Source organism: Felis catus, chromosome B2 (genome assembly GCF_018350175.1).
Source record: "Felis catus isolate Fca126 chromosome B2, F.catus_Fca126_mat1.0, whole genome shotgun sequence".
Taxonomy (NCBI): domain Eukaryota; kingdom Metazoa; phylum Chordata; class Mammalia; order Carnivora; family Felidae; genus Felis; species Felis catus.
The window spans coordinates 32,600,146-32,625,381 of record NC_058372.1 but is presented as its reverse complement, the minus strand read 5'-3'; the positions used below and the strand labels follow the sequence as shown (position 1 = coordinate 32,625,381).

The window sequence follows — 25,236 nt, the reverse complement described above, 5'->3', positions numbered from 1 at the left end:
CTCCCCTCAGCCCTAAGCAACCACTAATGTATTTTGTCTACAGATCTGCCAATTCTGGACATTTCTCATAAATGGAATGACATGGGATGTAGTCTTCCGTGGCTGAGTTCCTTTGCTTATTAATAGTCGTAACGCTTTCGAGACTCATCCATGTTGAGGCAGTATGTAACGGCACTCCATTCCTTTTCATGGCTGAACACCCTTCCATTGTACAGATAAACCACGTTTCGTTTATCCATTCATCAGTTAGACCGTTGGATTGTTTCCACCTTTTGGCCATTACGCATAGCGTGTGCGCATTTTTGTGTGGACATATGTTTTCATTTCTCTTGGGTACATACCCAGGAGTGAAATTGCCAGGTCATACGGCAACTCTAGGGTTTAACTTTTGATGTCAGGCTGCTTTCCAATGTGGCTGTACCGTTTTACGTGCCCACCAGAAGAGTTTGAGGGTTCAGATCTCCCTGCACCCTCCCCTAGGTTTGTTACCTGATTTTTGGATCGTGGCCTTCCTTCCCAGTGAGTGTCAAGGGCTATCTCGTGGTTTTGATTTGTGTTTCCTTAGGACTAAGGATGGCAAGCATCTTTTCATGTGCTTATGGGCCATTTGCATATCTCTTTTGGAGAAATAGCTCTTCAGATCTTTTGCCCATTGAAAAATTGGGTCATGTGTCTTTTCACTGATGAGTTGGAAGGGCTCTTTATTCTAGATACAAGTCCTTTATCAGATATACGATTTGCAAATATTTTCTATTCTTTGGGTTCTCTTTTCACTCTTTTGGTAGCATCCTCAGAAATACACAGGTTTTAAGTGTTCATGAAGCCCAATTTACTTTTTTCTTTTCTAGCTTGTGCTTTTGGTGTCATACCTAAGAATCCCTTGCCAAATCCGAGGTATCCCGAGGTTTCCTTCTAAGAATTTTATCATTTTAGTTCTTATAAGGAAGTCTTTGAGCCATTTGGAGTTAATTTTTTTTTATATGGTATAAGAACAGGTGTCCAACTTTATTCTTTGGCACGTGGCTATCCAGTTTCCCCAGTGTAATTTGTTTAAAAGATCCTTCTTCCCCCATTTGGGTGGTCTTGGAATCCTGGTTGAAAATCAGTTGCCCACGAACACATGATTTTATTTCTGGACCCTCAATGCCATTCCGTGGATCACATTGTATATCTATCTACCCGTAAGCTGGTACCACACAGTTGTGAATTCTTTTTTTTTTAATTTTTTCACGCATTTGTTTATTTTTGAGAGAGACAGAGACAGAATGCGAGTGGGTTGGGGCAGAGAGAGAGGGAGGCACAGAATCTGAAGCAGGCTCCAGGCTCCGGGCTCCCAGCTGTCAGCACAGCACAAAGCCCGACGCGGGGCTCGAACTCATGAGCTGTGAGATCATGACCTGAGGTGAAGTTGGACGCTCAACCGACTGAGCCACCCAGGTACCACCGCCCCCCGGCTTTTTTTAATTCAAGAATCATTGCCATATACTATCCCCCTAGTTTCAGGTGTCAATTATAGTGATTCGATATTTTTATACGTTAACAAAATGATGTCCACAGTAAATCTAGTTACTGTCCGTCTCCACGCACTGTTGTGAGTTCTGTTGCTTTTTTTGTCACCACCTCATTGCCCGGAACACTGGTTCACATATCTGTTGGGTGTTCAGAGCCCAGCAAGTAAATACCACCAGGAACACACCTGTAGTCCAAAAAAGTTAGGTTTATTTAGCTTGCGCAGCAAAGTACATGCCCTACAGGATCTCCAGAGAATCTCAAAAGGAAGGTCCCAAGAGAGGCCTCTTAGAGGGTTCAGGTTGGTGGGGAGCGATTCGAGAAGAGGTCGGGAAAGCAGAGGCGGTCTGGGGTTGGGTGCTGTCTAGAAGTTGGAGGGAATTCAGTAACAGGGATCTTCATCAATACCTAGGAGGGGGGAGGATTAAAGTCAGCTGGAGCCGCTGGCCCGGAGTGGCCTTGTCTGTGTGCCCTTCTGAACATGGTCTTTGTTCCTCCGGGGACTTCTTGGTCTGATTGTCAGCCAGGCTGTTTTCTGGAAGCCAACAGATGTCCCCGCAGCAGAAGAGCTAGAGCTCCGACAGGCAGCCAAGGCAGACCCCACATATCCTACATCTACCTCTCAAGTTTGTTTCAGGGGCCAACACACGGACAGGGGGCAGGTGGGCAGGGTGGGACGTGCCCACTGGCCAGAGTCCAGCCCACCAACTCACCGTGTGGGGTGCCCTAGTCGTGTTCCTTTCCTGGGCCTCAGTTTCCTCATCTGTATCATAGGGAGATGGGATGGACTGTGCCTCGACCTCGATGGGATGGACAGTGCCTGGACCTCCTTCCAGTTCCTGATCTGTGACGTAGCTGTCTTCATATGCTATTTCAGACGAGATCGGGCGCGTTCAGGGTGGTATGGCTGTAGACTTCATATGCTATTTCAGAGAGAGGGAAATATTCGGTGAAACCGGCCCTCCACCCCCACCACACCACACACACACGCGCGCGCACACACACACACACACACTCACTTTCTCTCTCTCTCTCTCTCTCTTCTCCCCACCACACAGCTGACGCATCTGGCCTCAAGTCCCTATTCAGTCTTTCAGCTCAGCGGCAACCAGACATTTGGATTTTATACCTGGCAAGGTTTTCTAAAACGTTCTTGGGATCCACATAGGGTTGCCAACATTTTCTTGTGTCAAATAGGACATGAAAAGCCGCAAGTCCTACCACCTGTTGCAAGCACTGTGTCACGAAAGGATAACAAGTAAAATAAAGGATAACACTGCCTCGACTCCCCTCATTTCTTGGACCATGGAGGAAGGTCCTCTTGGAACGGACTGTTCTCACCTAGGTTTGGGCCGGGCTGCCTCATTTCGCAGCTTTGACTCATTAAAAAAAAAGCAGGTACCACGGAAGAGTGAGCCTCAATTGTCCGTAAGGGAATGATGGGCTCTTGGAGGGGGTGCTGGCAGGCAGATGGAGGGGTGGGAAGAGCTCAGATCTTGGCTCTGGACCCCAGGTCTCTGGCAGCCGCGCCGACCAAGAAGGACCCACGGGCGCACAGACGTATCTCCACAGCCTCCCTAGTTGTGAGATTGGAAACACAGGCCTGGGAGAAAGCGTGGAGGACTTGTAAGCTCTAAGCAAATGAAGGCTGAACTAGACTCATCCCTCGGGCCTCAGCGCTTCCCTAACTGGCCCCTTCTTCGTCCAGGCATTTCCCCCTCCACTGTTCACTCAGAGCCTGTGAGAAATAAGGGGTGTGTGTGTGTGTGTGTGTGTGTGATTCCAGTAACCTCCGGAGGTGTTTTTGTGGAAGGGAGTAGGAAGTGGAGAGTAAGTTGTCTACCCACAGAATGATGTGGTGGGTCTGGGTTTTTTCTTTAACTCTTTAGGGTCACAGAATGACGCACGCATCCGTGGGTTCCCTCTAGACAGTGAAGCGAGAATTTAAAGATGGGACCCCTCCCACACCCCAGCCCAATCTCCCAGGGCCTTGAATGCACTCGGCTACTGTGCCTTTAAAAAGCGCTCCAGTCCACAAAGGAAACCAATCAGCAGATGGGGGAGGAGCGACTTGGGAGCCTGGCCACCAGCCTTGCCTCCGAGGAAGAGTGACAGCCTCCTGAGGGAGCCTGAGCAAACTTGTTTAAAGGAACAGTGTCCCAGATGGGCCACTCTCAAGGTGTTAAGACTTCCAGAGCTCCTGAATTGACCAATGCATCCTCAGAGTGCCTGCCGCCCCCACCCCCACCCCCAAGATGATAATTTGCTGGGAAGGACGAGTGATTTATCTGTCTAATTGGGCTTTTATTTGCATTTTAAATCACGCTCTTTTGCTAAACTAATGGACCCCCTATTTATAGATGACTCCAACACAAAGTGACTACTAATTACTACAATTAATATCACGTTAAGGGCTTGCCAGCCAACTTCACAGCAACTTGTATCGCCTACTCATTTTCAATTAAGGCACATTGACAGGGAGAATACGTGGTTATTAAGAGCGAGCCCTGGGGTGTAATTACCGCTCACAAGGTCATTAAGCAACTCCCCTGCGGGGTTGGCACCTTGGAGCCTGGGGGCCGGGGGCCCAGATCTGTGCCCTACCCTGGGGCCATAAAGACTCAGTGCCCCAGGCTGCCAGGGCAGCTGGGGGCCTGGCTCTGAGCTGCCCGGAGGTGGAGTAGATGATGCCAGAAGGGGTTGGGATGGGAGAGCCAGGCAGGGAGGCTGAGGAAGAGATCCACCCTTTCTCGAAGACAGCCACCGGAGAGCGGAGGGAACTGCAGGCTTCCTGGAGCAGCAGGTGTCTATGGAGGCCTCCTCCTGGACAGGGAGGGGGTTGGCAGCAGGGCTGTGGGACTGAGGGGATGAGGGCCCCAGAAGGAGACCAGCTTCCAGAGCACTGTGTGGGGGCAGGGCCTACGAGCCTGGCAGGTAGAAAATGGGCTTCGGGGATAGGAGGAGGTCCCGGCTCCAAATGCAGAGGAATGGTCCCTTCTGACTAAGAGGAGGAGACCTTGAAGGTGAGGAGAAGCCGTGGCAGAGAAAGAAAAGGCCTGGAAGGGGTGGGGAGGGGGGCAGAGGCAGAAGTCAAGGGAAAGTGAGCACCTCGAGAGGGTGCTCTTGTGGCTGATGGTCCCCTCATTCTTCCTCTTCCCCTTGGCAGAGGCCAACCTGCTATGGACCAGGTACAGGCTGGTGGGGAGATTCTGGAGCCCAACCCCCCACCAGGCAACCTGTGGCCTCAGGGTCAAGGACGCTGTGGTAGGGTGATGAGAAGCCCCTGGCAATGGCATGCCGGAGCTCCTGAGGGCCCATCTCCAGCCTGCCCCATTCTGCCTTCCCCCATTCTAGCACTTCATGTTTACAGCTCAGAAATTACCATGGTGGTGGGGCGCCTGGGTGGCGTAGTCAGTTGGGCATCCGACTTCAGCTCAGGTCATGATCTCGTGGTCCGTGAGTTTGAGCCCCGCATCGGGCTCTGTGCTGACAGCTCGGGGCCTGGAGCCTGCTTCTGATTCTGTGTCTCCCTCTCTCTGAGCCCCTCCCCCCCCCCCCCGGTCTCTCTCAAAAATAAGGATTTTCAAAAAATTAAAAAAAAAAAAAAAGAAATTACCGCAGTGGAGGATTCAGACCACAGAAGTCTGCAAAGACTGTGGAACAGGGTGTTTTTTTCCCTCAGGTAACCAGCTGCTGAGCAGATACCGGCAGTTACTGCCCTGGGTCAGCCCATCAGGGCGGTGTGTAGGGCCTTCTTTGATGTCCTTAGCACTTGGCCTGTGTACGTGTAGTCTGCCCAGGACTGAGTTCCACAGGCACCCAGTGGAAGCCCACTTCTAAGAAGCAAGCCACATGGGTAGCACAGGGGCTCGCAAATGAGGCCGGATCCCCGTGGTCCACTCTAGACCTGTTGTCTTGATTTGGGAAAAATGCATAGGTCTGGGGAGACCCTCCCTCCCTGTCTCTGGCCTCAGACCCTCCCTAGACACCCCACCACCCAGGCTGGCACCCACCCCCCACCTACGGCCTCATCAGGAAGGGACACTGGGCCTTCACGGGCCAGAGCGGAGGGGAGGGAGTGCACTGGGCCCTCCAGGGGAGAACTGGGGTAGGCGTGAGTGTGTGAGAAGTTCCTGCTGCCCCTGCTCTTCTGGAAGGTTCTTCCTACCTCCCCCCTCCCCGACAAATCCTCCCCAGGCTCTGTCTGTACCACGTCCATTGCCTTGTTTCTTGGCACCCCTACCCTTTCTAAATCGCCTCCAGCGGCTTCTCTATTCCTCCTCTGCTCCCCAAGTGCTGGATGCTGCATCAGTGTTGGTGGAGAGAAGGGGGGAAAGGCAGGGAGAGGGGGCGGGAGGAATTATAGTTCTGTGGATCAGGATTAGGTTTGCCTATGCAAAAATGATGGGGGACAAACAGGACAGAAGTTTCTCTCTCACCTTGATACAGGCAATCCGGGGCTGGTCCTTGGTGGTCAGCCGTTGCTCTTCTGTCCTCACAACGTGGCCTCCGTCTCGTGGTCAGAGATGACAGCCAATCACTTGTCCGCCTTCCAGCCCAGGGGCAGCGGGAAGAGGAACACACTTGTCCCCTTTCCGGGCTTCCTGAAATCCACACGTGGCCGCACGCGGCTGCCAAGGAGGGCTGTGGGATTGTGCAATCACTTCATTTCCACCCCAAAAGCAGGGTTTTATCACAAAGGCAGGGATGGATGTGGAGGGACGAGAGCAGTCCATCACGCAGTGACTGTGGCACTCCTTGACAGGATGGTCAATGTCGGTGACGGTTGGAAGGACTCCTGGCCCTGGACAGCTGCTGCCAGCTGCCACACCCCGCAGTCCCTTTGGGGATGGCTGAAAGGGTGTCAGGGTCCGGGAATCGGAAGAACCAGGGCGGACTTCGGCCTCCTTGCCTGGCCATTGAGACGTTCCCCGCTTCTAGGGCTGGGACTGGGCGTTCTCACCTGGCCCTCTGTGGAGCCAGAGAACTTTCTTCCACAGCACAGGTGTGTGTGCAGCTGAGGGCCCAGCCAGGAGCTGGCAGCCCCGCTCCCAAGGCTGTCAGGAGGGAGGGGGCGGGGAGGAGATCCTTAAATGGAGGAGAGGGGGCTGGAGGGTGACAAGAAGCAAGGGCCAGGGCATTTCAGATCCAGAGAACCGAGACGAACTGAAAGCAGAGACCACAAGGGGCAGGGGGCACTTGCAGAGAGGTGGGCAGTTTGGTGGGACCAGAAGCGTGGGCTGAGTGCGGAAGTGGGGTGGAGAGAGGTTAGGCCATCTGTGTTTCCACGTAGTCCTACGTGATTGCTCAGTTTCCCCACCATCCCCCCCTCCCCCACAGCACTTGCTGTATGTGAGGCATCCTTCTTAGAATCGGAAATGCTTTATCAGTATTTTTTTCCTCCCCAGAGATCCCATGAGAAACAAGCTGCCCGTTTTATAGGCTCAGATGTGTCCCGCTCAGGGGCTAAGGAACCTTGCCATAAAACCCAAGTAGGAAGTGCCACGGAGTGCAGCCCCAGAAGGCAGGGTATCACACAGCCCTGCAGAACCTGGAGCCCAGGAGCTGGGTCATCTCCTCACCCCCACCCCCCCCAACTCAGGCTCAGTCTCTCCTAGCTGTGCTCACCCTTCCAGTAGCATCCAGTATAACTTCACCTAAGCTTCCTGGGGCTCCCACCGACTTTTCCCCAGCTCCCACCAACCTCCCCTCCCACCTGCCCCACCTCCCTGGCAAATGAAACCTACACCTTCTCCCACCACTCAGGGCTCAAAAGGCAGTCAGAAGGGGGAGGCAGTCAAAAGGGGGAGGTCACCGGGGCTGTGTCTCCATTCCTGGGCCAAGTGCAGACAGGATTTTTCTCTGGGCAAAGAGTATGTTTAGGGGCTTTAGTCCACTAAGCCATCTCGCTCTGAGTGGCAGGGACGGAGCTTGGTGGGGGGGTAGGGGTGGGGGAATGGGGGTGGGAAGGGGCTGTCGCTGCCCACCAGTGAAGAGAAGGCATATAGTAGGCACTAAATAACTGATAAGCATGCTTCTTGTCTTTCCCATCATAACACAAAGTGCTTTGTGAACATTTCCGGTTACTCATGAAAATCTACGAATGACTATCTTCTTTTATGACAATTTAAACAAATTCAGCATTTTCATTTTCCCCCAAATTTCCTTTTTAGGTGTAGGTAGGGATCAGGTTTAGATTCGAGGTTATAAAGCCCAAAGAGAGGATTCGGGTGGCATGATGGAGTAGAACGGGATGCCTGGATTTGGTAAGAAGGAGGCGAGTGACTTCGTGCCAGCCTTCTGTGGCCGCACTCCTGCCCAGACCACCCTGGCCGCAACCCCGTGCTGATCCTGCCCCGCCAGAAAGGCGGGCTCCTAGTCAGCCTCTAGTTGGCCCTTAGCTAGAGCCTAGTTAGTCCCCTCTTGTACCGGCCCCTCTTGACAGAAGCCACACCTCCTATTGCATATGGAAGAGAGTATCTACTGAACCCTGATCTCCCTTCCGTGAGGCCCCCCTCCTTTATCCTGCACCCTTGCCCCAGCCCCCCCCCCCCAAGTACCAGCAGTTAAATGCCCTGAGGTCACCAGCCCTGGTGCTCCAAGTAGGGCCTTAGGTGCAGGGTCTCTGCGGAGGCCTGTGATCTCACCCAGCCCCCCACCCCCCAAGGACCCCGCAGCACCAAGGGACTGCGCCCCAGGCCACCCTTGGTTTTATTCCCTGCCCCACACCCACAGCTCTGGACGCCCTGCGCTGGGCCTGCTTCTCCAACCTCGGTTCTTCCCGCACCCTCCAGATTCTTCCCTGTTCCTTAGCTCTGTCACTTGTCACCCTCTTGGATTCCTTCCCAACTTGCTCTTGTCTGCCTTTTAGGTTTTAGCCAGGACAGCTCCCGCCTCCTGGAAGTTCTCCCTGCCCATTGCCCCCTCTAGACTGGGATCCACGCCTCTTCTACGTGCTTTCCAATCCGTTGTGCTGTCCCCAGCCTCCACTTACCCCACCACTGCCCCCTCTGTGGTGGCAGAGGCCATATCCATCGTGCTTTCTGCCAAATTGCCATAAAATGCCAATCCACTCTTCAGGGGCCAGCGGGAAGGCTGTTGAAGCCAGGACTCTGCCCCCCACGTGGGGGCCTTTGGCAAAATGGAGGAGGAGACAGGGAGGCAGCTATGCCAGGGCACAGTCGACTGGGGTGCTGGTGTGCACCCCAAGGCCCTTCGTCCTCCCTGGTGATTCTCAGTGACTGCACGTGGGGATAGCACGTGAGGCGGTTCTGGCTGATGAGATATAAGCACAAAGGGGACAGGCCCAGTGCGCCCCATCAGGCCTTCTGTCCCTTTCTTCTGGGCATGGTCCCTGGAGGAACATTAGCATCTTCTGAGCACGAGGGTGGAGGTGACCTGCTAAGGACGACGGAAAGACAGACAAGGTCCCGATGGCTTGGGTCCCAGCCCCAGTTTGCCAACCTCCACAGTTCCTCTCCCAGTGGGTGCCTGGGCCACTGGCCAAGATCCTTGGGGAGACTCCTGCCCTCCTCAGATGTCCTGGCTGCCCACCGGGGACCTGGAAGCACCTCCTTTCCCTGCCACTGTGCCATCATCCCTGGTCAGGAGACTGTTCAGGCACCCTCCTGGGCCACAAAGCCCCATCAGGATGTTCCCAGGCTCTTACAACCTTTATGACACTGCGTTCTAATCTTCCATCTGAGCTGAGGACCTTAGTCCTCCTTTCCCGGGGAGGAGGGAGTACTCAACCGCCTGATCTCCAACCCTGTGGTCTGTCTAGCTCCCCTACCCACCTTGGCCTGTTCCCTGCTCCTGGAGGGTCGATTAGGAGACCCTAAGGAGGCACTCCCTTGATCCAGCCTCCAGGGATCATCTGGACCTCAAGGCTGGGGGCGTGTCTGGGATCCAAGCACAGATGTGTGTGTTTGGCTCCTCTGTTGTAGACTTCGGGCCCAGGATGCTACACAGGATGTTCAGTCCAAGGCCATAGGTGGAATCAGTCAGTATCAGCGCTTGGCTCTCTGGGTCTCAACGCTAATGACCCAGTAAACACCTTGGAAAGGACCAGGGGATGCTGGCAGCCAGGGAGCCCTCTTTTTTAAATTTTTTTTTAACGTTTATTTATTTTTGAGACAGAGAGAGACAGAGCATGAACGGGGGAGGGTCAGAGGGAGGGAGACACAGAATCTGAAACAGGCTCCAGGCTCTGAGCTGTCAGCACAGAGCCCGACGCGGGGCTCGAACTCACAGACCGCGAGATCATGACCCTGAGCCGAAGTCGGCCACTTAACGCACTGAGCCACCCAGGCGCCCTGGGAGCCCTCTTGAGTGAAGGCAGAAATACTACATCTTCTGACAACAATGGTGGCTGATGGGGAAGGGCTGCCACATTTAACCAACACGACACAATTGGACAGAGAAAATGAAATTTATTTGGGCTATAGCTTAAAAAAGCTGTGCCCGCCTTTTGGGATGAGCACTGGGCGTTGTATGGAAACCAAATTGACAATAAACTTCATATATTGAAAAAAAAAGTAAATTAAATTAAACTAAAAAAAAAAAAAAAAAAAGCTGTGCCCGAATGCTCAATCTGGTTTAAAGTCCAGTCCCATTCACTGATGGAGAGTCTCTGCGAGGCCCCATATGTACCTGCTCCGGTCTTCAGGGTGGGACTCCTTGCCCCATGGGTGCAGGGTTGTGGCTCCTTCTGTGGCCCAAGCAGTGCCCCTGCTGGCACTCTGAGCCAGCTCCGGCCTCCACGGGGTCCAGCGCGGTGTCCACGCCGGAGTGACCCTTACACCTGGGCACCTCCAGTCGAAAAGCCAGCCTCTTCTGGGTCTTTCCTAAAGCACATGGGGACCAGGGCAGCCCAAGAAAACTAAAGAGTCTAACCCTGCAGTCTGCCCATGAAAGGTGGCCCAGGTGTAGGTCTGTGCCCAGGTGGCCATGGGGACACTTGCCCTTTGTTTTCGATGTACTCAGCTAGTAATGCTCTCCCCAGAGGCTCTGGGGCTGAACCCTGGAGAGGGGTTTCTCTTTCTCTCTTCTCCTTCCCAGGATCCCTCCTTTTCTGCCTGGACCTCACTTAAGGAAAAATTCCATAGTCCAGCTCGCTCAGCCTGGTCCTCAACATACCACTCAGGATGACAGAGAGAGTTAGACACTCTTCTTTCAGAACTAAAACCTAGTTTGCTAACCCCTGGGATTGTAGCTAATGTAGGCGATAGAACCAGGAACTGGTGATTTTTTCCACTGCCTCTTTGTCCTTTCTAGAACAAATTGGAATGCTCCCATATGCCAACTTTAGCTATAATGCTGGGTCACTTCTCTATATGGCCTTTATTCCTGGGTTTGCTCCCTTGCTCCCAGATGGGTTTTTTTTTGTTTGTTTGTTTGTTTGGTTTTTTTTTTTTTTTGGTGTGGAAATTGGCCAGTCCGCCATAGGAGTTGATGTCATCCTAGTCCATTAAGAGCCCAAAGCCCCATCCCATCCCCAAACCACCCCAATCCCTGTTTTGCATATATTCTCTTCCTGAAAAGTTGAGGCTAGCAGAAGGCAAGCACCTCGTGGAGGAAGAGTCTCTGGCCATTCAGACCCAAGTTCAAGGCCAGGCCACCATCCAGAGGGACCCGGCCCCAGGGACAGTCCTGACACAAGGCCCTGACCCCAGGTCCTCTCTACTTCCAAGCTCTTCAATCAGGGACAATGCTTTGGGACTAAAGCTCTTCCTGGCTCCGACCCAGATTCTTAGGAGGCAATTCTCACACTCTCTCTGCTTCCCCTTCTTGCAAGTAGGGCCCACATCATTCCTGCACCTTCCCCACTGTTAGGATCCCAAGTGCCATACACAGGCTTCTTTAGTGGCTATTTGGGACTAACCCTTAACCCTCCGTCCATCCCCTTAGCTTTACCTACTCCAGCTTCCTAAGTCTATGAACTTAAGTTATGAACCAGACTATCAGGCAGGATCAGTCCCAAAGGGGACTGCCTCCTTTGAAGTCCTTCAGTGTGGGTGTTCCTGCCCAGAAAGCCCCCTCGTCCTGTACCATCCAGTGAGCATTTCATAAGACCCCTTACTTGGTCTTCTCTGACTGACAGGGGTCCTGTGGGCTGCCAGGGAGGCCCAGGGACTGATACAAGGATCTGTCATGGCCCCCATTGATCTCAGGCTGTCTCAGCTCCCACCATCGGGGACAGTGGCCCCACTTGCAATGGGATCTTCCTGTGCTGCCCCAACTGGCCGATTCTGCCCACCCACCCCCCCATCCTTCCCCTTCACTTCCTACAGTCTGTGAATGCACATACAATACCCAGAACAAACTGGATCACAGCTGTCCTTCAGGAGACTCAAGAAAATCCAAAGAGGTATGAAGGTGAAAGCCATGAAGAACCAACCAGAGGATGAGACCTTCCCCAGCCACGGACACTTCCGCTTGGTCAGAGACAAGTGTTTCGTGTCATGTCTGAGATTTCCTGAACATCTTTACGTTATGTTGCCCCACTGTCCTTGGCAGACAAGCATTAAAAATGGACAGGACTCTATGCCTGACCAGGAGGTGACTGGCCTGGCAGCTGGAGCGCCTCTCCCAGGCCACCGCTGAGTGCAGGGAGAAGAGCCTGTGAAAGTTGAACAGGTGGCAGCTATGAAGGGGACGAGGACCCGGCACTGAGACCCTGAGGTTCAAGCAAGAGAGGGTCCCACAGGGATGGACCCAAGACCAGGAAGCAGGATGGGGCTTACACGGCAAGAGCCCTGCTATCATCATGGGAGGCTGAGATAAGGGAGATTGGCATGCCACAGCCAGGGGCAGATGTGATAGATGGTGGGTCCATGCAGAGGAAATGCCCAATGGGGCACCTTGCTCTCTGGGGACGGCAGCATGGGAGGCTGCAGAGGCTCATCAGATCAATGCCCAAGGGACAAGTGTGGAGAGTCCAAAGCCATGCCTTTCTCTACATCTCCTGGGCCCAGACGCCAAGCCCTAGAGGCTCCCCAAGGCTCAACGTTTAATGCTCTTTGGAGATGTGATGGGATGCTTCCAGACCTCCCATCAGGGGTGAGGGGCCTGGCCAAGGCTGGTCAGGCCAAGAGGACATGGGTGGGGTGACGGGCAATCTGCCCTCTGATCCTTGCTGCTTGAATAGTTTTGTCCATCCTCAAAGATCCCCAACCCAGACTGGTATCAGCTTGGGGTTCCTCTTTCCAAGCTCAGATATTTTCTCTCTTAAAAAAAAAAAAAAAAAGATTTGAACTCCCTTGCAAATGTAGAAAGAGGGAAGGAGCCCCTTAGAAGAAAAAGGCATCACTAACCTATTCTAGAATCCACCTTCAGTGAAGTTCTTAAGTTCCTCTCTGAGCTTCCCTGTCCCGCTGTCTGACATTTTCTGAACTTGGGAGGTAGCGGGACCCTGCGGGCCAGGGGGAGATCTCTAGGTACCTTCCATTCCTTTTCGCTGTGTTGGCCATGCTGGGGTCTCAGAGGCAGCGGTGACGGCGCTGTTAGCTAGAAAAGGAGAACAGGGCCGGAACCACCTACGCTAAAGCTGGAAAGAGGTCCAGGTTAGAGTCTCCATCCACAACTTGGGTATTTGAGTGGGGGTGGGGAGGGAGGGGACAAGGGTCTGGGGGGGAAGTGCCACCTGTTCCCGCACGTAGTCCAAGGCCCTGCCTGTCTGCCACTGGACTGAGCACTGTCACCCAAGGACTGTGACACCCCACAGTCTCTGTATGCACAGCACCACACCTCCACTCCATCAGACAGCCTGGGGACCACACTTCTCCCTCTCTGACCCTCAGACACCCCTGTGGACTGCCTGGCCCTCCAGAGCCGACCCCATGCCTAGGCAGGGAGAATAGAACTGTACATTTTTGGTCCTCCCTTTCCCTGCCTCCAAGGGGTTCAGGCTCAAATGAAACCAGGCTTAAATCCCATTCCACGAATCTCTCAGCGTGCCATCTGTCAGGGAGCAAACATTAGCCAGCCCCGGGCCCCAAGATGCATTCTCTATCAGTGCCTGGCGGGACCTTGATGCAACTCTCGTCCCAGAGACCTGGTGCTTGTCCATCTGTTGTCACCCACCCATTCATCCATTCAACAAATACTCATTGAGGGCCTAACTGTGTCAGGCCCCATCCTAGAAGCTGAAGGTACAGCTGCAGTCAAGAATGACCAGCACCCCCTGCCGCCCACCCACCCCGCATGGAGCTTACCCTCTAGGGAGGAAAGACAGGCAACCAATAAGAAAACCAAGATGGACAAGGTCTATCCAGATAATGTCAAGAAAATAGGACCAACAGGAGAGTCTTGGGGGGTGGAGGGAGGCCTCTGGAGCTGAAGGACATCAGAGAAGGCTTTTCTGGGAGGACAGTTAGCTGAGCTGGACTGGGAAGGAGGAGCCAACAACACACAGAAGAAACGTGTGTCAGGAGAAGCCAGACAGTGTCTCTTCTGGGAACCGATTAGGGCTCGGAGGAAGGCAAGATCTCTGCTCCCTAAGGAAAAGCCGCTGGCCATCCAGGGCTCTCTGGAGGCCCCTCTGCCTGACAGTCTCCCAGGCTTGTCTCTGGTGGGAACTCTACTCCCATCACCCCGCCAGGAGCCTGCCCTGCTGCCTCATCCCCAGCCAGTTACTACTGAAGAGGAAAGACAAGCACAGCCCAGACTAAGATCATATCAGAGGTCCTCTCCCCCAGTCCCCACTCTGTTCTGTCCCTCCCTAGGGTGCAAGAACATCCAGGGGCCCCTGGGTGGCTCAGTTGGTTAAGCGTCCAACTTCAGCTCAGGTCATGATCTCACGGTCCGTGAGTTCGAGCCCCGCATCGGGCTCTGTGCTGACAGCTCGGAGCCTGGAGCCTGCTTCAGGTTCTGTGTCTCCTCCTCTCTCTGCCCCTCTGCCTCTCATGCTCTCTGTCTCTCTCAAAAGTAAATAAATATTTAAAAAAAAAAAAAAGAACATCTGAAGGATGATTTATTGCCTCCACTGTTCAGTTCAGTTTGGCCTGTATTCCTGGGCCACCTGGGCTGTCCCCTGCTTCCAGCCGTCCTGGAGCCTGGTTGTGGACGCCAGCCCCGCCCTGGGAGGGACCCCCTTCCTTCCCCTCCCTGTTCCCCAAACCCTATCGGTCCCCTACAGCCCTCCCTCTGAACTGACCTGGCCGGGACAGGACTGATTATGGGGCCCTCTGGTCCCATATGCAAAGCAGCAGTTCCAAAGCCCAGCCTGCCCACTTAGACGATGGTCTGGCTTAGGAAACCCTAAGGTCTGTCCCCTCAGCCCAGTGTCCAAGTCCACAGCTTTCCTAAGCAAATCTTCCCTTCTTGGTCCCTTCACCCCCTACCTCACCCCTATCTCACCCACCTGAGCCTTTCCTATATTCCCTTGCTCCTGAGAGCGTCCCAAGCACCAGGTTTAACTCCTGCATTGCCCTTGAACTCCTCTCTTCCACCCTCACTGAGCTGTCATCAGTCGTTGGAGCAAATGTCATTGTTGTCTATAGCCAGCGTCCAGGAATATTCAATATCTTTTAATACAGGACCACCGCCCACCATTACACAGGCAGCCTGGCTTCCCTGAAGCTCCGCAGTTATCCCCAGGGTGGGTGTGCAGGGGCGGGGCAGGGGGAGGAGGAGCTTTGCAAAAAATGCTGGGTCAGCTCTATCTTCAATATATTATCTTGCTTTAGTCTTAGAGATTAAAACCGAAGTTAAGCCATAAATGGAGTTTCATAAAACAGTAAATACAATATGGGATTCAGACAATAAAATCTCTGTTGTTGGAGGACTGCGGAGATGGTGGTGGGCTGGAGTGGAGGACGAGGTCCCAGACCTCGGAGAGCAGGTCAAAGGTGATAGAAGCGAGGAGGGTGCGAGGAGGGGGGGATGTTGTAGGTATCTAGATACTTCCCCCTCCCCCAGCCACCACCAAAAAATAGCCACATATTATTATTTTAATCTTTATTTGTTTATTTATTTATTTTTTATTTTTTTTTCAACGTTTTTATTTTTGGGACAGAGAGAGACAGAGCATGAACGGGGGAGGGGCAGAGAGAGAGGGAGACACAGAATCGGAAACAGGCTCCAGGCTCTGAGCCATCAGCCCAGAGCCTGACGCGGGGCTCGAACCCATGGACCGCGAGATCGTGACCTGGCTGAAGTCGGACGCTTAACCGACTGCGCCACCCAGGCGCCCCAATCTTTATTTATTTTTGAGAGAGAGATAGCGTGTGAGCAGGGGAGGAGCAGAGAAAAAGGGAGACACAGAATAGGAAGCAGACCCCAGGCTCCGAGCTGTCAGCCCAGAGCCCAACACGGGGCTCGAACTCACGAACCGTGAGATCATGACCTGAGCCGAAGCCAGACGCTCAGCTGACTGAGCCACCCATGTGCCCCAAAGAGCCATAGACTCTTTAGTGACACTACAGAACGACTCCTGGGGCAGGAGGAAGGAGGAGCCCTTGGAGGCCTGTCTCCTGCTGCTTCCTAGTTGTCTCGCTAAAGTAAAGTCATGTGGAGGGGAGAGGCCCAGAGGACAAACCAGCTGAGGGCTAGATGGTTCTGGAGAGTTTGCTGGGGATGAGGAAGCAAGTGGGGGAAGGGTCCTGGCGGGGGGTGGTTGGGGGGCTTCAGGAGTTTGGATTTGGGGGCACGCAGGAGGGAGAGAAAGGCAGGGCTTGGCCACCTCCACGCCCAGGAAAGAGGCTCTTTCAGCCCGGCTGGAGGTGGGCTGACGGCAGACTCTGTTGTTGGTGCAAGTGGGTGGTCAGGAGGCAGAAGGGAGAGGGGGAGCTGCGGCCACTGCCAGAGACAAGCTGCCCTCAAGAGTTCCCCCTCATACTGTCAATCATTTGCATATATATGGCCCAAAAGGGTGGCCATCATTTCCCCTCCTCCCTTCTCTGCTCCCAACGCCCCCAAACGGCTATCCTCCCAGCCACGCCTTATCCACGGAGCATCCTGCCCCACTACGAATCTTCACGCCTCTCCCTTTCCCCTTAGACATTGGGGTCTTCTTCACTGTCTCTCTCTGCCTCATCCTCTTCGCCTCCCCAGCCCCCTTGGTAACTCGCCAAGGTCTAGAACCTCCGATCTCCAGGTCAACCCACACATAGCGAGTGCTTGCTACCACGTTCTCTGGCCCAGCCGATACCCAGGCCGGGTCACCACTTCATTCTAGCACCCCTACTCTCCTGCTGGATTCGTTGTCCTCCAATTCTGCTCCTCCGAGCGTTCTGATGCGGTTACACAAGACAGGCGGGGCCTCTGAGCACTGGCTGGATAAAGGGCTCCAAGTTGCTGGGACTGTGATGCAAATGGAATCGGAGTAGTTTTTTATCGAAAATAGGAGCAAATGACAATTGGTGCCAAACTGCACCGAGATTCCGATTGGTACCTGCCCAGTGACGGCCAGTAGTCAGGAGGAAATGCAAAGGGATGGAAAGCAAATGGTAACATTCACCCGCGTAATCTGACCACTGGCAGGCCCGGGGAGGGGCAAAAAGCAAAGACAAATCCCTAGCTGTTCCTACAAGCGCATCCCAAGTCGAGAAATCAAACGGCGTGGCTGGTGCCGTCCCCACAGAAGTGAGTGAGACACAACTGGCGGAAGGCAGCTGGACCGATGACAGTGGCTCTGACCGATGAGAAATTCTACAGGAGGGAAGAAGGCAGGAGGCTGCTCAAACAATCCTCCATTGCGCGGATCAGCGAACCGCGGTAACGTGGCCATAATGGACTCGTTGTCGATAACTAAAGCTCTTTTTACTAATTGCCCTGCGACGTTCCCCAAAGCTCTCTAGACCTTTCGTCTTTTCTAGTTGTGCCACTTTGCTGGATGATGAGCTCCAAACGTTATTCCCATCAGTCAGTTGCCACTTTACTCCTCGGAATAAAACTCCCCCTCTCTGGGCTCAGATTGCTCACTGCCTCTTCAGGACGAGCAACAGAGGTGAGGCTCTCAGTGAAGATACGTGGCTGTGTCCTCAAATACAGAGTTTTCTCATCCATAAAGACGGGAAATAGGCTGGGTCCATTCTCCAAAGTGACAGACTTTGGAGTGGGAGGGGTCCTCAGGGCGGTATCGAGGCTCTCAGTGCCCACATGATCTTTAACGCTCTGGTGGCAGAGGGATAGCCCTAGTACGCCCTCCCTGGTACTCAATTTCCGGGAAAGGAACCAAGATGAAATGTGACCTTTCATAAGGGAAAAAAATCAAAAGGAATTGTTTAAAGAGCAAAAACCCCACAGAAAGCCTTGGAGAAGACTTGAACACAGAGAAGGAAAAACAAAACAAAACACAACATAGGACAGAAAGTCTAGGGCCATGACCAGACCCCACAGAATGCCCACTGCAAAGCCACTGTGAGCAACAAGCCCACTGGGAGGGGCAGCCTGGGGACGGGCAGAGCCCCAGGCTCCTCACATACACCCAGTGGGCCCCTCACAGCCACCGAAAGCGGGAACTGAGAATGACTGTGGCCACAGAGAGATTCCATCAGCGACCGAATGACGGCAGGACACACAGAACCCCAGACAACACATGTCTTATGAACTAATAAAGGCAGACGTACCCTCGCGTCTGCCAGTGACACACAGAGGGAGAAGGACTGTTGTGCACAGTGTCCAAACTAGCCCTCTCTCACCACCACCCAGTTGGCTCCTGGGGGAGCCAGAGGAGCTGTGGCCAGGAGAGATGCTTCTATCCTTCTTGCCGGGACCCGGGCAAAGCCTTGGCCACACATCATGTCCGTGCGAGTGCTTTGAACAATAAAAGGGTCTATACCCATCACTATTGTTACCGTGTAACACTATGGTTAAACCCTCACGCTCCCTTCTTTCTGGCCCGGACATCGTAAGACCTCGAGCATGGTTGCCCAACAACTTCTAGCAGGGATGTTGAGGATCTCTTGGGCACCTTGGGGCCAATTAGAAAAGGCACCCCTCCCGGGTGGATCTGGGACTGCGGGGCCCTGTACGGCCTGCTGAGGGGAGCTGGCACCCTCTAGCAGAGGGATAGCCTCAGCTACCTCCCAGGTACTCCGTTTTAGACAAAGGCCATAGCTGTAGGCCTTGCTTCAGGAGACACTAGACACAAAGCTTGGACGATTCCAGAGGGGAAATGGCCTTTAGTTATTTATGATGTGGTTGGGCATCAAGAATGCCTTTCGTCATAACGGACGAGGGCAGGGGGAGAAGACGGAGGGGATGGCACTGGAGAGGGAGAATCATTGCCATCTTCATACCTGCTGCTTCCAACTGGCCAGGAGGCCCAACTTCTGTTATCGGAGGTGATCTCAGAAGGGACTGGCCTTGGAGCCCAAGGGAATTATTGCTTCGCATGAGATAGTCTCCCTCTTTTTTAAAGTAAGCTTTTTTTTTTTTTTGAAGGAGAATAAGCATACAGAAAAATGCCCCTGTCACAAATGCACAAGGCAGTGCATTTCACTGGCTGAATGGGCCTGTGGAGCTCCTGGGGAACAATTGGTACCCCGGTACCTCCCTTTTCTAGTGACCTCTTCCCCCAAGAGTCATCACTATCCTGGAACCTAAAGCCACCGATTACTTTTGCCTGTTGGTAGAACTTTATGGAAAGGATGGCAAATAGCACCTAGTCTTTTATGTCTGACCTCTTTTGCTCAACAGTTACATGTTTTTGAGGCTTATCCAAGCTATTGCATGGAATTGTACAGTATTCCCCTCTAGAAATATACCACAAGTTATTTATCCATTATCCAGTTGATGGGCATTTGGGAAATTTGACATTTTCAATTGACTTTTTGTTTGTTGGCTGGTTACAACGATAATCAAATAGTCCAGGAGTCATTATAAAAACACGTCCCCATTTTTCAATCTCGTGGAGAACTCCAGGCCCTGGGGTCCCACTGGGGTCTCAGCACCCAGGATTCACTCGCTTCCTTTTTTTTTTTTTAAGGTTTATTTATTTTTGAGAGAGAGTGACAGAGACAAGAGCCTGAGCAAGGTAGGGCCAGAGAAGGAGAGACACGGAATTGGAAGGAGGCTCCAGACTCCGAGCTGTCAGCACAGAGCCTGACGCAGGGCTCAAACCCACAAACCGCGAGATCGAGACCCGAGCCAAAGTTGGATGCTTAACCAACTGAGCCACCCAGGCGCCCCTGTTCACTTCCTTCCTTCACTGCTTAGACCCTCATGTCACCAACATTCACTCCTATGAGCTGTTGCCCATTTGTCTCAGCCTCCTTGGAGACCCCTAATCCGGGAACAGTCCCCGACGTGGGCTTTCAATTTCAAGTTCTCAGGCCTCTAAGTACCTCAGAAAAGCTGCTGTCCAGCACAGTGTGAGCCCTTGGCACCTACCTCCCTTTCACTTGGCTGTGAAGTCTCCAGACACCTTGCAACCATTAGCTGAAAACCCTGAAAATGCCCTCAGCAATAGTCTCACGAGAACAGGGAGGGCCCGGTGCTCAGTGTGCCTGCGTCCACCCCTCCCCTGCTCCCACCAGCTGCACCTGCCTCTCCCAAAGTCTCTCCGAGCCTTCCACCAGCCCGTCCCAGCCCCCGTCCCCAGGACTTGGTCCTCAGAAACCCTCAGCCCCTCCTTCTCTGGGGGCATCTCCCCATCAAGCGGCTTCCTGCTGGGGCCACACAGCACTCCTACCGTGCCACAGAAGCAGCCCCCAGCCCAGCTTCCTACCAGCCTTGCTAAGTCCGCAAGATACAAGCTGATGCCTTCAAAATGTAACCTACAGGCGGCATTCGACATGGTCACCAGGGCTCTCTCTGTCCCTTGATTTCTGGGACACCAACTTTTCCTAATCCCTCTCTCTCCATCCTCCCGACCCCTACCATGCCTTTTCGTAGTCCTCCTTCCCTGGTTCTCTCCCTGTGCCTGACCCTCAAGCGTCGACTTTACCCAGAGTTCCGGGTTCATCTCTATTTTCTGCCTCCTCTTCTCGGCAACACCAACTATGGGGACCCCCAGCTCTCCCCACCCCCGGCCCCACCTTTCCTTGCTGGGGTTCAGGCTTCCTATCCAGCCATTCCATCTGAAGATTCCAGAAGTCTCGGAAAAGTCTCGGAATTATAGCCTATTCAGATTAGAAAACAAACCATCAGAGCGCTTTTTTTTTTTTTTTTTTTTTTTTTTTTTTTTTTTGCCACACAAACCACACAGTGTAAAGCCCAGCAAAGCCTTGCCAGGTGGGTTGCACAGCAACCAGTCTGGCCCTGCTGAGCATCCGTGGTGCCTAATCTTGCAGGGTATAAGGGTGGGGGGTCTCCCACACTACCCAATAAAGTGCACTGGAATTATTGGTGGAGTGTCAGATTTGTGTGCGCACCGAAAGGAAACATGGATTTCAGACACTGAGAAACCACACTGGAGAGAAGGGCTGTCTCAGCCAGGGAGCCAGCAGGGACAAAGGCCCTGCCACGCCGGGAAGCTTGAGCAAAGCTCAGTGATCCAACTGTCTACAATGACAGGATTTAGAACACGCTTCAGTAAGAAATAGACGGCCTTAAAGCAGGGGAAACACACGGCTACGAGAGCCAGAGAGGGCAACTGTGCTCAGAGGGCGCCCGGCCCAGACCCGTAGCGTCCCGCCGAGGGACACCCAGAGCCAGTCCTCACTCTCTCCGACTTCATTCGCCTCCCGATGGCTCGGGACCGGTGCCTCTGGGCCCAGAGCAGGACAGAGAGGCCTCGGAGGGGGTTGGAGAGTGGCTCTGGAGAAGAATGTGAGAGGGTGACGTGTAAAGACAGAGGACCATCACTGACCCTGCGATAGAGACCAGGAAGTAAAACTGGGAGGACCCACTGACCTCGCTGGAGCCTTGTCCCCCAACCTTATTCGTAGATAGTTAAGTAGTGCCTGTGGGGAAGCATGGCTTCCGGTACGGCCTTGCAACAGGGACAAGGGTCTGGGCACCCCTGAGCACACGAAGCCAGTGAAAGGTAAGACCACCAGCAGGAAGTACAATAGAAGCTCATTTGGCCCCCACACCGCAAGAAGTTTCCACATCTGAGACCACCTCGAAGTTCTGTTCACGCCACCTCAAGCAGAACGTTCGCAAGGCTTTTTTCTCTAGTCGAGAGGAAGGAGTCACGGAGCTCAAGGCATTCTAGAAAGAGGAGCGCTGTCTACAAATCTGTACATCGCTCCTGTGCATAAGGATTTGGCAGCAGGGATGGTGAGTCAGTTCACAGGATGATGCTGTATCGGGGCTGGGACAGGCCCTGGAGCTGTAAGGACCCTCTTCTAACCAGTTTCAAGTTTTGTTTTTTTGTTTTTTTTTTTTTTTTGGTAGCCTCTTCCATTATTCTCCCCTAGAATGATCTGTTACTCTGTCCCTGCAGACCTCCAGGGTAGATTCTCCTTCTTTGGGGAGAGGGCACACAGTGTCCCTGCCTGGGGGGGGACTCCTGCCCCACACGTCCTGCTGTCCCTTCTCTGACTGCCTTTGTTTTCTTCCTCCAGAAGCAGCAGTTGCTGAGATGACAGCCAGGAGAAAGAAGGAAGAGAGAGGGACCTGACCACCTGCTGGCGGGGCTGCTGAGGTCCCTGTCATCTCAGAGACTTTGAAGGCAAAGGAGGAAAAAGGCCTCAGGAATTCAGCTCTCTTCCCTCCCTAAAAGGCGTCTGCCTCCAGCTCTTCCGGAAAGACCATTCCAGACTCAGAGTGGCCCTCCTTCTAGAGCAGAGCCTTGTTGGCCTTTCGGGGAAGCAGAAAGCCCCAGATCATCCTGCTTCACAGTTTTATCTAGGATCCAAGAGAGCACAACTTGATCGTTCATGCCCTGCCGATGGGCAGGTCCCCGTTTGCCAGTAGAGAGGGGGAAGGAAGACCAGGCTGCCCAAGTCAAGTGACAAGGTCAGTAATGTGGGGAATGGGACAGAGTAAGAATGGAGCTCAATCTGGAAGGGGGGCCCAGTGTCTGAGGGCCAGGGTGTTCAGGTAGAAGGAAAGACATCCTCCCTGAGATCCATCCGGGAGTGGACCCAGGTCTTTGGGTCATCACCATCCACCTCTCTCTAGGCCCTTTCTGCGCCACTGGTCCCCACCACTGCCCCCAGACCTCTCCCTCTCCTGTGCCTTCAAGGTGGCCTCAAGGACAGGAAAAAGCCATTGGAAGGACCTTTCTTGGCTGACGGGAACCCCTAAGACATGGCAGAACCAGATGTGTCTGGTGGTTACCCCACATAGCCCTCTCTTCTTTTGGGTCCCATTTGGCTCTGTGCTTGACCGTCTCCCAGCAGTCCAGTCCTGTGGCCTCTGTGTGCGTCTACCTCCCTTTCCTCAGGACTATCTTTTGGCTTCTCCTCCTCTGTTTTCATCCTTGTCTGTCTCCTCCTGGACGCTTCTCTCTCCTACCACTGTGTCTGGTCTTACCGTTCCTCTCTGACCCTTCCTGTTTCTCTCCACCGTCACGCAGTGGATGAGGGCCAGAACATAGAGCTGATGTCACAGGAAAGAGTGCCTGGCACAGTCCCTGAGTGGAGCCTCGTGGTGTCCGAGGAAGGACTCGCCTTTCCCCTTCCACCGGCCCTGCACCCTTCTGTGAGACTCGAGGTGTGAGGAAGGCGGGGTGGGGCACAGGAGGAAGCTGAAAAACGCACCAGCTTCCTGCCTTCACCCCATCCGAAGCCTGCCTTTCCCTGACAGGGCTCCTCTCCCAGCTCTTCTAAAGAAGAGAAGGTGCTCCTTTTCTGATCCATCCCAGCCTGGCAGCACTCTCCTCTGACATCTTACCTCATCTTCCTGACCATTCTATCCCCACCCCCTTCCTCGGTGACGCTCCCTCCTCTTCTTGGCGCCCCCCACCCCCCCTTCTTCCCATCTTCATCTGTCAGCAACCCAGAGGACTCTCACATTCACCTCCCCACCAAGGCTAGGAAGAGTGCCTGGCACATAGCAGGTGCTCAATAAATATTTGTTGAATGCATGAATTGAGAGCTCTGGCATCAGGCTCATAGGTTTTATCTTTGCCCCAATCCTTCCCCCTGCATAGGTTCCCGGGTGGAGACAGAGCTGTCTCTACTCCTGTCTACTTGCGCAACGCATCCATCCCCACAGCCAAACCTTGAACCTGGACATCACCTAAGAGGCGCGCCATCCTGGCTGTCCACAATTCCCTTCTCTCAAAATGCTTCCGGGGCTGCTCATCTCAACTCGGGGCCTCCAAGTCCATATCTGGTTCCTCTACCCCACGTCACTTCTTTACATCTCCCTTCACACTGGGCCGGCCATGCCTTTTCCCCCAGCCTTGGAACAGCTTGACCTTTCTTTCTTTCTCGTCTTACACTTGAGCTCTGCTAAGAGAAAAATGCAGAACTGCAGGTTTGTTCTATTACGAAGGTGTGATTAACCAGCCGCCTTCTGTCGCCAGCTAGGTCAGTTTACTAACCCTTTTTTCCATTCCCAGAGTTTCCTGTTGCCCTCAGAAGTTCTTAGACTGTCTCCATCACTTGTCACTTCGGTGACACATCCATTCTCGGTTCACAGGTCATCAACCGTGAACTCCCTCCCAGGCCCTCTCACCCTCTCTGCACACCGCCCCACCCCCACCGCCGATTATCTGGTCATACCCTCCCCCAAACATGTTCCTCACTCTTTTTTTAGGGTGATTCCTCCACTGGGACTTTGGATCCCACAGGTCATTCAGCACATACCAGGCTGGCCAAATATCCCTCTCCTTAGGATCCTGTGAAATTACTCTTCTTTTGCTTCCTCCCCGCCCCCAGCCTACCCAGGGGTCAACACCTCCCGATATAAAGCTTCCCTCTACCACGCCTCTTCCTTAAGCTAGCATCCTCTTTCAAAAATGCTGTTCATTGAAAAATTAAAAAAATAAATAAAAAACTGAGAGTTGATGGGGGGTGGGAGGGAGGGGAGGGTGGGTGATGGGTATTGAGGAGGGCACCTTTTGGGATGGGCACTGGGGGTTGTATGGAAACCAATTCGACAATAAACTTCATATATTGAAAAATAAAAAGATAAATAAAACAAAAAACAAAAATGCTGTTCACCAGAAAACTTCTGGAAAGGTCTTCGCGGTCTGTATACACAGATTGCCCATCCCTCCTGTCCACCCTACCCAGTGCTATTGGCCTCTGCTCCCCCAGTCTAATGAATCTGAGGTCCCAGAGGGCTATATCCTATGATCTTCCTTTTTTATCACAGAAGAAACACATGCTCATTTGAACCACACCAGTGGGAGAACCAAATACCGTGAGTCCTCCCCACCCCAACCCCCCACTCCTTACCCCACCCTGAATCCCATCTCCGGAGGAAATAGTGTTAAAGGTAGAATATGGATGGATCCTTCCAGATATTTTTCTATGCATAAACATATATAAAGTTTTATGCACACAAATAGTTTTAGAAACTTAAATGGGACCCTAGGACACATATGGTTCTGTCACTTGCTTCATTTTAATTAATGTATCAACATGTTTCCATATCAGTGCCCATATCCCCATCACATTTTTGGGGAGGCTGCATCTGTATCCCATCCACCGATGCAGGTGAATTTAGCCACCACCCCCCAATTAACGACCGCTCAGTCTGTTTCTAATTTGTTCAACACTGCAAGGCCAAGGCAACTACCCTTGCATGTGTATCCTTACAAAGTTACGGGAGCATTTCTGTTGGAGAGGCTTCCCAAAGTGAAACTGCTTTTTACATTAAAAATGGCCCTCCAAAGGGCTATCCCAGCTCCCCTGCCCACTCCCCCTCCCCCCCCCCCCC

At 53.2% G+C, this 25,236-nt stretch overlaps 2 long non-coding RNA genes across 2 annotated transcripts in view; one reads left to right on the top strand and one right to left on the bottom strand.

The window, feature by feature from the left end:
- The window catches only part of LOC109499630, a 17,681-nt gene extending 14,887 nt beyond the window's left edge, over positions 1–2,794 (top strand). The window contains exon 2 of the long non-coding RNA XR_002157005.3: positions 2,568–2,794. This is a non-coding gene — a long non-coding RNA (uncharacterized LOC109499630). The remainder of the gene's footprint in view (positions 1–2,567) is intronic.
- Positions 1,700–25,236, bottom strand: LOC109499629. Its single transcript, XR_006597690.1, has 3 exons — positions 15,885–25,236; positions 5,949–14,305; positions 1,700–2,432 (listed from the first exon to the last, which is right to left on the bottom strand). It is a non-coding gene; the product is annotated as an uncharacterized LOC109499629 (long non-coding RNA).